The 12663-nt window shown below is 39.3% G+C and overlaps 1 pseudogene; it reads right to left on the reverse strand.

The window, feature by feature from the left end:
• LOC129650893 (ankyrin repeat domain-containing protein 26-like) overlaps positions 1 to 11304 on the reverse strand; it is a 79041-nt pseudogene extending 67737 nt beyond the window's left edge.
• Between the last annotated feature and the right edge of the window lie 1359 nt (positions 11305 to 12663).

Genomic DNA, 12663 nt, shown 5'->3' on the forward strand with positions numbered 1-12663 from the left:
ACTACTTTGGGAAGGATGACAGGGAACGTGTGACCTAAGAAAAGGTGCCCCTACAGGACAGAAAGCCGCCTTGAGGTTCAAGTCTAGATACAAAGGAGAAAGGGAAGTCTGCTCAATCCCTGCATGAGCACTTGACCCTATCTGACAGCCTAAAATGGTCCCCCCTGACATCTGATAGAAGAAAAGATAAATAAGAGCCTCAAGGGCACCTCATTGTGAAGATCTAGGCTTCCATGTGGGCTCCACATAAGGTGTCTGAGTGAGGGGGGAAGCTAGGTGGCCCAGCTGCCCGAACTGGGTGCTGCAGCTTTGTTTGCAGCAGTGACTGAGCGACAAGCATACATATGAGAACAAAGGAGCTCTCACTCTGAAGTTGACGTGTGCATCACCTTAAAGGCTGGGGAACCTGGGCCCAGAGGGGCAGCCTGGGAGCAAAGGTCAATCATGAGCCCACTGCAGGATGAGTTTTTTTTTTTTTTAATGATTTTATTAAAGGTCTTTATAGAGCCACATCCAGACTCCAGATCCAGCTGCCAAGCAGACCCTGTCAAGACCAGCTGTAGCAGCAGTGCTGCAGCAGTAGAATCAATGCAAGGGACAGAATGATGACAAGGAACTATTTTCTCTCCTCCAAATGACTTGTGGAAGAGGACTGTTTCGTTGATCTTAGGGAATCCTCCGGGTTCTTGGAAAATTCAAGTGGAAGTGTATAGAGAGGCAAGCCCTCAAGGGAAAACAGGATTTGCTGCTGAAATAAATATTGCAAGACCCAAAGAACTAGTTAGAAATATCACAACTGTGACACTGTTCATAAGCCATACCAAGAGGTCACACTTGGAATGAAATAGCTAATGTCAAGCTTTCTAAGGATCAAGGTCTACATGTCCTGAGATAAAGCACCCCGAGCCCACAGCCAAGAGTATCTAATTGGCCTTTGCTTGGCTTTCGGCTCTTGAGGGGGAACATCTCACTACCATTCTCCAAACTGCCTGCACCAAACTGGAACTCTCACTGGTCACGTAGCAAGTAACAGTTAAAATTATTTTTGGCTGCAGTTTAGTGAGAACTGGCATTTTAATGTGAACACTTACATATTAAAACCACTAATAACAGCATATTCTTCTGCAGTCCACCTAAAAACATCTTGAGAAAAGATGTCAGCACCTTGCTGAAGAAGAAGTCTGACGACATTTGTTGATTCATACTTGACAGCAAGCATGAGGGCTGTTCTAAAACAACAGAGAGATGACTTCAGCCTCAGGAAGTTGAGTTGACTTACTTAAACAGTTAATTTGATATGCTTTACCAAGTGAACACCTTGCCCTTTCATGAAGAACTGATCATTTACAGGCTCAAGTGTGCATCTTTGCAAATTACCTCCAAGGCTAAAATGAAGGGTCAGAAAAGAAGCCTCCTGTCCCACTGGGATGCCAGGTAGCAGCACTTACTATTTCAAAAGTCCCTGTTGGGGACTTCCCTGGTGGGCCAGTGGATAAGACTCCAGGCTCGCAATGCAGGGGGCCTAGGTTCCATCCCTGGTCAGCGAACTTGATCCTATATGCTGCAGCTAAGAGTTCCCACAACTAGGACCTTATGTAGCCAAATAAATAAATGTTTTTTAAAAATAATAATAAAATCTTGATGGACAAGAAATGATGCTGAGGTCACTTATCTGAGGCAGATGACTACTAAAGGGATAAATTCCCTATTTCCTCCTTAGTCTGATATATTTGGCTTCAAAGTCAGCTAGAGGTTGGGCTAAGGAAAGGCTACTTGCAAGTTTAAATCAAAAATATTGATAATAATGGGAATAAAAATAGTCATGGTGGCAGTTAATGATGTAGACAAGCATGTACTAGGCACTAAAAATGAAATACTATATATAAAATCTTTCTTACACACAGGCACCTTTGAAAGATGCATTACTATTTGCCTTTTGTATCAGGAAACTTATTTGCTGATGATAACCCTAATCGGTAGGAAACCTAGGAATTGAAACTAGCCTGAATCTAAAGCCCACCATTTTCATCTGTATCATTCACCTCTGACTTGTCTTGGTTAAAGGAACTGTTTATCCAATAAAAGCTATCTATCTTGCTTCTACCTGCATTAAAAATGCAAATATAAAAATGTACTAAAATGAGAAAGGATAAAAACTGATGAGCCCACAGGATCAGGTGACCGTGAGTAATAATCACCTTTTTGTGGCTGTTGTTATTTAGTCGCTATGTTGTATCTGACTCTTTTGTAACCTAGTAACATCAGCATTCTTCAATCAAAGTAATTTAAAACAAAGAGTTATCCAAAAGACAAAATCAAGTCTTTTAGGTTTACTATGCATCTTATAAAAATATATACATACAAAGTAGAGGTCAAAGAATTCTTTTAAAAGAATTAAGAAACTTGATAATGTCATGAGGTAAACTAAAAAGCAGAATCCATATTTCACAAAGCTAATAAAACTAATTTGAAATGCCTCAGCTATTACAAGATCAACCAACCAAACAAAAAGAGGTTGCACAGGACATCGGTCAATACTTTAAAGGAATATGATTCCTGCTGCTATATATTGTTCATGATTCTCAGTCAGAATAATTGATATTCTACCTAAGTAGATCACAAATGAATCCTCTTATTCATTTAATCTTGATATTATCATCCTAGAATAGCACTAAGGGTTTTAAAAAGAAAAAGAACAATGGTACCTTTTCATCTTATCAACCGCATGTATATTTGCTTCTTTCTTTACTAAAAACTCCACCATTTACCCTCTCCTTTCATGTATAGCAAGTAACAGTGGTGTCAGGTCATCCTGTAAAACAGGGAAAACCATTTCTAATGTACAGTTAACCTATTTCTAAACTGAAATTAAAATCGTGCAACCGATTTTCTGAACTTAAAAATAAAAGTCAGAAAGTAAATGAAAGAGAGCCCCCTCTTCATTGCCCTGTGCATCTTCTTTCTCTTTAATATGCTCCTCATCTGGGCCTTACCTGGTTGTCCAGTGGCTAAGTGTCAAGCTCCCAATGCAGGGGGTGGGGGTATCATTTAGCTACTGTATCAAATGCATATTTTAGGGACAATGCTGAGGCAGAAATATATAATACTATCTGTAGCATGCATAACCTATCCAAGGATGACCATGAGTAAACTCAAAAAGTTTACAGACAGTCCAGTGGGAATATTATTCTCTACATGAACATGCAAAGAGAGAAACTTTTGTTTTTCTTTTTCAAAAAGTCAACTGTGGAAACCCTGTTTTACTGCTTTCTCAGAAATGTCTCCTGGAATTTAATCTTACTCATTCTCTCTTCCTTGCTTGCTCTTTCCACTGCCCTTCCTTAAGTTAGACGTTCTGGCAGAGAGGTCAGCATTAGCTAGATGTTAACTGTATGCAGAATGAGCACCCTCCCCACCTTATCTTCAAAGACCCTTCTTGATGACTCTTATGTGATTAACTCCAGACCACCAGGAGGAAGCTTCCAAAATCCTAGAGTTCTGGTGTCTGTCTTGCTTTACTGCTCTTAGTTAAAGATTGCAACATAAAATTACCAATACATACATGCTCAACATTTTCTCGGAGAGTTGCTCTTCCACCAGCTCTCCTGCACTGTATCTTATAATCTTGTGTGTTTGTGAAAGTTATTCAGCGCGAAACTGCCACAACCACCTTAAAAATTCTAATTTGAAAAATTTAATTCCATTCTTAAGAGATTTTTTAAAACATGAAATCAATTATAGATTAATTATACTGTCTTTAAAAACCTTCAAATATTTATTAAAATAAACTATCAAAAATTGGAAACTCAAATGCTTATGGATGGAAAGCTGATGACCTAAGTAAGTGAAAAAGCAAGGTGAGACTGGTAACCCCGAAAACACCCGTCCCACACAGAAGGGGTGGCCTCTGCACTCAGACCAAACAGTAGGATGGGCTCAAGGGGGTCCAGATTTGGCCCTTGGAGAAGCCTGAACTTCCACATGAGCCTCCTAAATTTGAAATGTTGACTCAGTGTATGGAGGTAAACTAAACATATCCAAGGGCCATGTTTGGTTTATGGCCCACTTTTGGTTTTATGTTTGCTGTTTCCAAACAGGTGAGTATAAAGCAAATATTTGTATGTGAAACCTTTCCTTTCTTTAGTATCATATGTTTCACAAAAAAGTGGGTCCCAATATGTAATAAATATGGCTATTAAGACTCATCATTCAATTAAACATAAATTCTTTTAAAAAGACTCAAAATTCACAGTCAAGAATGTTTCCACTGCCTGTTGAAACTACAATCTATCTCTAGAATTCTTCTAGATTGTTAATAAAATGGATCATGAATTTCTAAACCTGCTGAAAATAAATGCTTACAATTCCCCTCTGTACTGTTACTAACTTCATGGGTTTTAAAGCTCTCATCTGCTTATGACAGGGATCAGCAATTTTAACAGACACCCTCCAAGTGTCTGTCCTGAAGCTGACACCAAAAAAGGCTCATGATTTACTATTACTGCAGTCAGGAAAACCCTGATGGTAACAAACATCTGTTGACCTAATGACCTGGATGATAAGTGAAGGTGCAAAATCCTTAAAGGGTCAGACTCTACAGACAAAGTGACTTCTTCATGAGCAAATTGCTAAAGACTCTTGGAGTGTCACTGAATGATGAGTGGTTGGAAGGAAAAGGAGTTATCGTTCAAGCCCATAGATATTGCCAAAGATACTCCATTTAGTATCTCAAGCACAGGGGCAGAGAAAAAGTCAGACTAATATTGTTGGAAAGGAGGGAGCTGATGGAAGTAGCTAGCATTTATCAAACTCCAATGCTTCAGGAGACTACTTTCTTTTGTGAAGGGTGCATTTAGAAATTAAATGTATTCACTCCATAGTTATTCATCAAGGATTGGTTCAGAATCTCAAGGGAATAGTTCTAAATACACACGTCCAAGAGTTCCTCAATTTACTCAGTCAAAATCTACAGCGAACAGACTAGGCTTATACATTTTTAAAATAAGTTTTCCCAAATAATTGTGGTTCACCAGCAGAATATAGCTGAGAATTAGTGCAGCAACCACTTCAGTCTCATCTCTTACTCACACGGCCAATTCCTTCTCTTACATGACGGTTTGAATAAAAAAGAAAAGTGTAAGAGGCATCAAAACTGCAATTTTTAAAATTTTCCTGGGTAAACAGTGGTGGAACAGGGAATAGTGAACCCAAAAGGCAACCTGATCTCATTATTTATAAACCCCTTACTTCCTTCCCATCAAGACATTCTAGATGGGAGAGCAGTCTAGAGTCTTATCTAAGTGGATGGTTCTGCCAGAATAGGATAATATCAGGTAGTTATTTGTTCTTCTCTCTTAATTCTCACTTAATCACCACCTGTTCACTGTCAGTCTGTTTTGATCAGAGTCTTCTTAAAACTGGCACCTAGGCAAGTTTACAATTCACTCACTCTTTTTCAAAATAACAACTATTATCCCTGAAAACTGAAAAGCATATAAGAAATATATAAACTGAAGGAAATAAAAAGCACAAACCAAAATCTCGGGACTTCCATGCTGGTCCCGTGGCTGGATCTCAGTGGTCCCAGGAAAGAGGGCCTGGGTTCAACCCCTGGTCAGGAAACTAGATCCTACATGCTGAAACGAAGCCCAGCTCAGCCAAATAAATATTAAAATAAATAAATCCTCTTCTTGGCATTTCCCAACTGCCAAAATTCCAGCTTGACTTGCACTTTTCACTAGCTTGCTCCTTTTCATTTCCTTTTACCCTCTTAAGACTTGCGCAATGAAAGAGAAACTGTGTTTATATAAACCATTTTTCATAAAATGGGAATTTGTGAACAGCACCAAGATTTCTAATATGTCATAAAATGCTTTTGTTATGTTTGAATTTTAAGACAAAGTCTACTGAGGCCAATTTTGCTTCACTCTGCTATTTTAGACTGATTCAAAAAAAAAAAAAAAAAAAAAAAAAAAACCTTAAGTGGGGGAAAATATTTGAAAAATGTTTTACCTTTAACAAGCGCAGTGTTATCATGAATACCAGCCATAAACGCATAAAGGAATGCTTTACTCTCTAATGCTTGGGAAATATCATAATTTAAATTGAAATCTTAGACAATTTAGTTCCTTCAAAATACTTTCACTCAGGGAAGGCTGGAACTTCCAAAGAAGGAAAATTGAGCCTACCTGTTAGAGTGGAGGGAGTTCCTGGTGGGGCTGCAGCTGCAGGACGTCATGTGTGTCCTGGAGAAAGCAGGAGGGGAACACATGTATACCTGTGGTGGATTCATTTTGATATTTGGCAAAACTAATACAGTTATGTAAAGTTTAAAAATAAAATAAAATTAAAAAAAATGTAAAGCAAAAAAAATAAAAAAAAGCAGGAGGGGCAGCTTCACCATCACCAGCTCCACACACACACAGCTGCAACCCCACTGAGCAGCTCCCTGGGGTTGACTGCGGGAGACCCCGAAGTGTACATTGCAAACCAAGCAGTCACCAGCACAAGTGAACGCCCTTGCTGGGAGTCAAACATGACCTGACCCTCTTGGCCAGATCTCAGAACCGGGGTCCTGGAGGGCTCAGGGCTCCAGGCCTGCTGCCTGCCAGGCCCACTTGTACTCACCCAGCTCCCCCTCATGGGCACTGGGTCTCCTTCCTCCTCCCACACACCCCCAGGGGCACCCATTCTTTGAACCCCTGGAAGCAGCCACCCTTCACATCACTTCACTTCCCCCAGGTCTTTATCATATGTGGGCTCTCAGTCTACCACCCACTCCAGGGCATGTTCTGATGGGAAATCTTCCTTCTGGGGTAGACGGCTGGCTGGGAGACAGAGCTTTGCCCTCTCTGTGGGCTCCAACATGTTTCCGCTGCAGTGGCTTTGGAGTTGTTTCCATGGTAACAGGGCTTGATGGACACTATTCAGTTTACCTACTTACATAGAAATAAAACACTTCTACTCTTTCCTGGAAAATCCCATGGACGGAGGAGACTGGTAGGCTGAAATCCATGGGGTTGCAGAGTCGGACACGACTGAGCGACTTCACTTTCACTTTCCACGTTCATGCATTGGAGAAGGAAATGGCAACCCACTCCAATGTTCTTGCCTGGAGAATCCCAGGGACAGGGGAGCCTGGTGGGCAGCCGTCTATGGGGTCACACAGAGTCGGATATGACTGAAGCGACTTAGCAGCAGCAGCAGCAGCAGTTTAAAAAAAAAATGCTTTGCATATTTTGTACATAAAGTTAGTTGAGATATACCTTGTTCCTGGCTTCTATATTGGCATCACAGGAAAGCAGCTTTGTTGCGAGTGATATATTGTGGCAAAAGACAGCGTAGTGGAAAGCGGTGTTCCCACAGACATCCATGACATTTGGGTTGGCACCATGCTCCAGCAGAAGAGTTGCACATTCCTCTTCTTGGCATTCTATGGCCTGTCAGTGTTGTGCCAAGAAACAGAGTGTAAATTCTAGGAATTCAAAGTAAACAGTCCACAAGTTTCACCGGTTTGCTATATCTAAATGAGGTGAATTCACTTTTAGTCTCAGTAGTTAAATCACATCCACCTTGTGTGGACACGATTTGCTGCCCCATACCTTCATCAGTGCTGTCCTGTTTTCATTGTCATAGAGGCTAAGCAGGCATTTTCTCTCCAGGTGCAGAGTTACCACTGCTGAATGGCCATTGACACAGGCCAAGTGGAGGGCAGTCCTATGAAAGCAAGAGGAGTTTTCAGGAAACTGTAGTGTTATTGTTTCAAAACAAATAATTTTCCTGTGATTGAAAACATTCAATAGCATGCTATTCCTACCACTCTAAAACAAATATTTCATTTCCTTCTGGATAAAGAACATTATATATTAGCATTAGCTCTAAACACTAATGAAAGAACAATTTACTTGAATAGAATGATCATGACCTTGAGATTCAGCTCAACTTGGGTTTGAATTTGACTTTCACTCTGTCACTTAGCTGTTGCTCAGCCTCTCTGTGCCTCAATTTCCTCATCAACAAAATGGAGAGAGAGAAGTAGTTCTCTCACAGGACAGCACTGCAATGCTTAAATGAGATTCATGCAAAGAGTTTAGAACTGTTCCTGGCACAGATAACAGCTCAGTAACTGTTAGGTAATATAATCATACATATTACTATTACTACTGTTTTACAAGGACAACATCTCAATGAAGTCAAAGGATATCATACCTCCTTTGCAGATACATTTTGAGGATTAGAGACAACACTGTGCTTCAATGATTCTAATATGTTCATTTTCTGACATTTTAACGTCTGACATTGGAATGAAATTTGTAATTCACAATGTCTGTACAACTATAATTGGTAGCATTTTTGTTTGCTCATTTCTCATTTTTCCTGTTGATCTAATTACCATAAAGTCTTTTTGTCTAAGGTTGCTTCTTTTTAATTAAAATACCAGATCAGATCAGATCAGTCACTTAGTCGTGTCTGACTCTTTGCGACCCCATGAATTGCAGCACACCAGGCCTCCCTGTCCATCACCAACTCCCGGAGTTCACTCAGACTCACATCCAAAGAATCAGTGATGCCATCCAGCCATCTCATCCTCTTTCATCCCCTTCTCCTCCTGCCCCCAATCCCTCCCAGCATCAGAGTCTTTTCCAATGAGTCAACTCTTCGCATGAGGTGGCCAAAGTACTGCAGTTTCAGCTTTAGCATCATTCCTTCCAAAGAAATCCCAGGGCTGATCTCCTTCAGAATGGACTGGTTGGATCTCCTTGCAGTCCAAGGGACTCTCAAGAGTCTTCTCCAACATCACACTTCAAAAGCATCAATTATTCGGCACTCAACCTTCTTCACAGTCCAACTCTCACATCCATACATGACCACTGGAAAAACCATAGCCTTGACTAGACGAACCTTTGTTGGCAAAGTAATGTCTCTGCTTTTGAATATGCTATCTAGGTTGGTCGTAACTTTCCTTCCAAGGAGTAAGCGTCTTTTAATTTCATGGCTGCAGTCACCATCTGTAGTGATTTTGGAGCCCAGAAAAATAAAGTCTGACACTGTTTCCACTGTTTCCCCATCTATTTCCCATGAAGTGATGGGACCGGATGCCATGATCTTCATTTTCTGAATGTTGAGCTTTAAGCCAGCTTTTTCACTCTCCACTTTTACTTTCATCAAGAGGCTTTTTAGTTCTTCTTTACTTTCTGCCATAAGGGTGATATCATCTGCATATCTGAGGTTATTGATATTTCTCCCAGCAATCTTGATTCCAGCTAAAATATAGATGATGCATATTACATATTATTATATATTACAGGTACACAACATAGTGATTCACAATTTTTATAGGGCATACTCCATTTAAAGTTATTATATGATATTTTCAATATTCCCCATGTTGTACAATACATCCCAGTAGCTGTCAGGATTTTAGTTCCGCCACCAGGTATCGAACCTTGGGCCCACAACAGTGAGTCTTAACCACTGGATGACTAAAGAACTCCCTAGATTCCCTTGACTTCTGAAAAGGCTGAAAGTTGTCTTAAAATATCAATCCTCAAAAAATAAAAAATAAAAAAATTGAAATTGTGCCAAAAAGACAAGCCCTGTCTGCTAAGCCGACTTGCCTATAGACAGCTTGATCTACAGAGAATTTTAAATTTTTTGTGTTGTTTAAATGTTAAATCAACATCCAGATTTATTTTCTTTGTGTGTGTGTGTGTGTGTGTGTGTGTGTGTGGAAATCCAGGAAGCTCCAGAATTCTTACTTTTGAAATCATTCTTAGAAAGGTCTTTGGGGTGGGAGGAAGGCTCACAAGGAAGGGGATATATGTATACTTACAACTCATTTATGATGTTATACAGCAGAAAAGAACACAACATTGTAAACAATTATTCTCCAATTAAAAAAAAATAGGTTAAGAAACAGTAGAAATAGAAAAAAAAGAAGGTCTCTGTTAGCAGATAAAAAAAGTATAAATAGGAATCTGAGTTTTATTCTGGTACTTTTCTCACTCTGCATATTTGAAATGTTTGATCCATACTCTATCTGAAACTTTTTGGTGAGATAAAAATTGAGTTATTTTTCTCTTTTACCAGGTTATTTCTCCACCATCTACACACAGTTTATCATTTCTAACAGAAAAGGTCATCATTTTCAAGTTCTAAAGTTTTACATACATTTGGGTGTTTGGGTATTCTGTTCCATTCATTTATCTATCTTTTCAGTTGTTAGTAAATGAACACTTTGTGGGCACTTATAGCACATTTTGATATCTAGAAGGGCAAATCTTCCTCTACTATACAAAACTTTTAATTTCATCACAACAATTAAAGACAGAATATGTAACCCAAAATCTTTAAAACCATGAAATGTTGATTTGCTTTAAATATAGAAAGACCATACATCCTAAGAAAATGTCTTCCTATTCAAGGACACAGCCAGCTTCCTACTTCAAAGCTGTCTTCTAAGGTCCTTCAGCAAAGAACACATATACCTAAGTGTACACTGATATAAAATGGACATTTAAATGTATCTGAAGAATTTTTAATCCAGAAGTTTATTTGGCATGGGAATTATTTTGCTCACTATGCAGTTTTCTGTAATATATAACCTTACGGTATAAAAAATGTATACATTAAAAATAAGATATTGACAACACCAGAAATCTGTCCACTGCCATGATCCACAATAGGCAATCCATGAAGAAGTGCTTTCATAAATCGCATGAGAAAAAATGTGAGAGCCAGAAGGTTGAGAAGATTTCTTGAAGGCTATATAACTTGAGAGCTTTTACTCATGAGTACATCATGCTAACCCATGCGAATAAAAAGTAGGAGGAAGAAAGGAAAAACAGATGCTATTCATATTTCATTTCACTTCTGTGATTACCGACATTCAGTTAAATGACTTTAAAACTATCAGTAAAGCTCTATAAGGGGAATTATAAATGGGTCCAAAACGAGCTAAGGCTTTTTGCTGCCTATAAAGTCTGTGGGGTGCTGGATTCCAGGAAGGTATCCAGGAGCCTTGGAGGGGAAACTCACAGGAGGGATCTCTGCCAGGCCCTTCCACTCTGCTTACCTGTTCATCTTGTCCATGTCGTTCAGGCCATTTTTTCCAAACAACAGAACATGCTGCACTTTGGCTACGTTGCCCACAATGGCAGCTTTGTGGATCTTTCTGAGGTCTTTGTCTCGGATGCGGTACCCGGGCTGGAAGTTGATTCCATGACCACTGTCTCTCACTGGGTTGATGGAGGAGCCAAAGGGCTACACACCCTTCTTACTCCCGAAGCCAAAAATCTTCTTCATTGCAGAGCCTACAGACACACACACCTTACCTCTCCCTTGGCTCTTCAGAGTCCCCTAAACCCAACATGAGCACTACAGTTAAGCCAGAGCCGTCCTGCCACAACCTCCCAGCTGGGAAGCTCAACGGTTTGGAATCTCTCATCCCAGAATGATCGTTGCTAAGCAACACCTCTAAACACATTGCCCATGCACACAGAGGCCTGGCATGCCAGCCCAGTGCTCATATGCAAGAACTGTAAGTTGATTTCCTGAAAGAAACAAACACTATCAATAAACCTTTACCTAAACTAAGAAGGAGAGAAACTGAAATATAGAAAAGGAAACTGAAATATAGAAATGAAAGTGACATTATAACTTTATGACTGTCAAAATAACTATAGTATCCAAAGCAATCTACAGATTCAGTGCAATTTCTATCAAATTACCAATGGCATTTTTCACACAACTAGAACAAAAAATTTTACAGTGTGTATGAAAACAAAAGACCCCAAATAGACAAAGCAATCTTGAGGAAGAAAAGCAAGAGCTGACAGAATCAGGTACCCTGACTGCAGACTACTCTGCAAGCTTCAGTTATCAAAACACAGTACTAGCACAAAAACAGAAATATATTGAATGATCAATGGAACAAGACAGAAAGTCCAGAAAGAAACCTACGTACCTGTGGTCAATTAATCTAGGATAAAGGAGGCAAGACTATACAAAGGAGAAAAGACAGCCCCTTCAATAAGTGGTGCTGAGAAAACTCAACAGCTACACATATAAGAAGGAAATCAGATCACTCCCTAACATCATACACAAAAATAAACTCAAAATGGATTAGGCACCTAAATATAAGACAGGTCCTGTAAAACTCAGAGGAGAATATAGGCAGAACACACTCTGACATAAATTACAGCAGGATCATTTTTCATCCACCTCCTACAGTAATGAAAATAAAGAGAGAAATAAGCAAATGGGATATAATTAAACGTAAAAGTTTTACACAGTGCAGGAAATCATAAACAAGAAAGACGACAACCCACAGAATGGGAGACAATATTTGCAAATGATGCAATTGACAAGGGATTAATCTCCAACATATTCAAACATCTCAAAGAGCTCAATATCAAAAAACAAACAACCTGATCAAAAAATGAGTATAAGATCTAAATATACATTTCTGTAAGGAACACCTACAGACAACCAAAAAGCACATGAGGGATGCTCAGAAAGGATGCTCTGCATCATTAATTATTATAGAAATGCAGAAATACTATAATAAAGTATCATTTCAAACCAATCAGAATAGCCACCATCAAAAAATATACAAACAATAAATGCTGGAGAGAGTGTAGAGAAAAGGAATCCTTCTACACT

This window comes from Bubalus kerabau, chromosome 4, assembly GCF_029407905.1.
Source record: "Bubalus kerabau isolate K-KA32 ecotype Philippines breed swamp buffalo chromosome 4, PCC_UOA_SB_1v2, whole genome shotgun sequence".
NCBI lineage: Eukaryota > Metazoa > Chordata > Mammalia > Artiodactyla > Bovidae > Bubalus > Bubalus kerabau.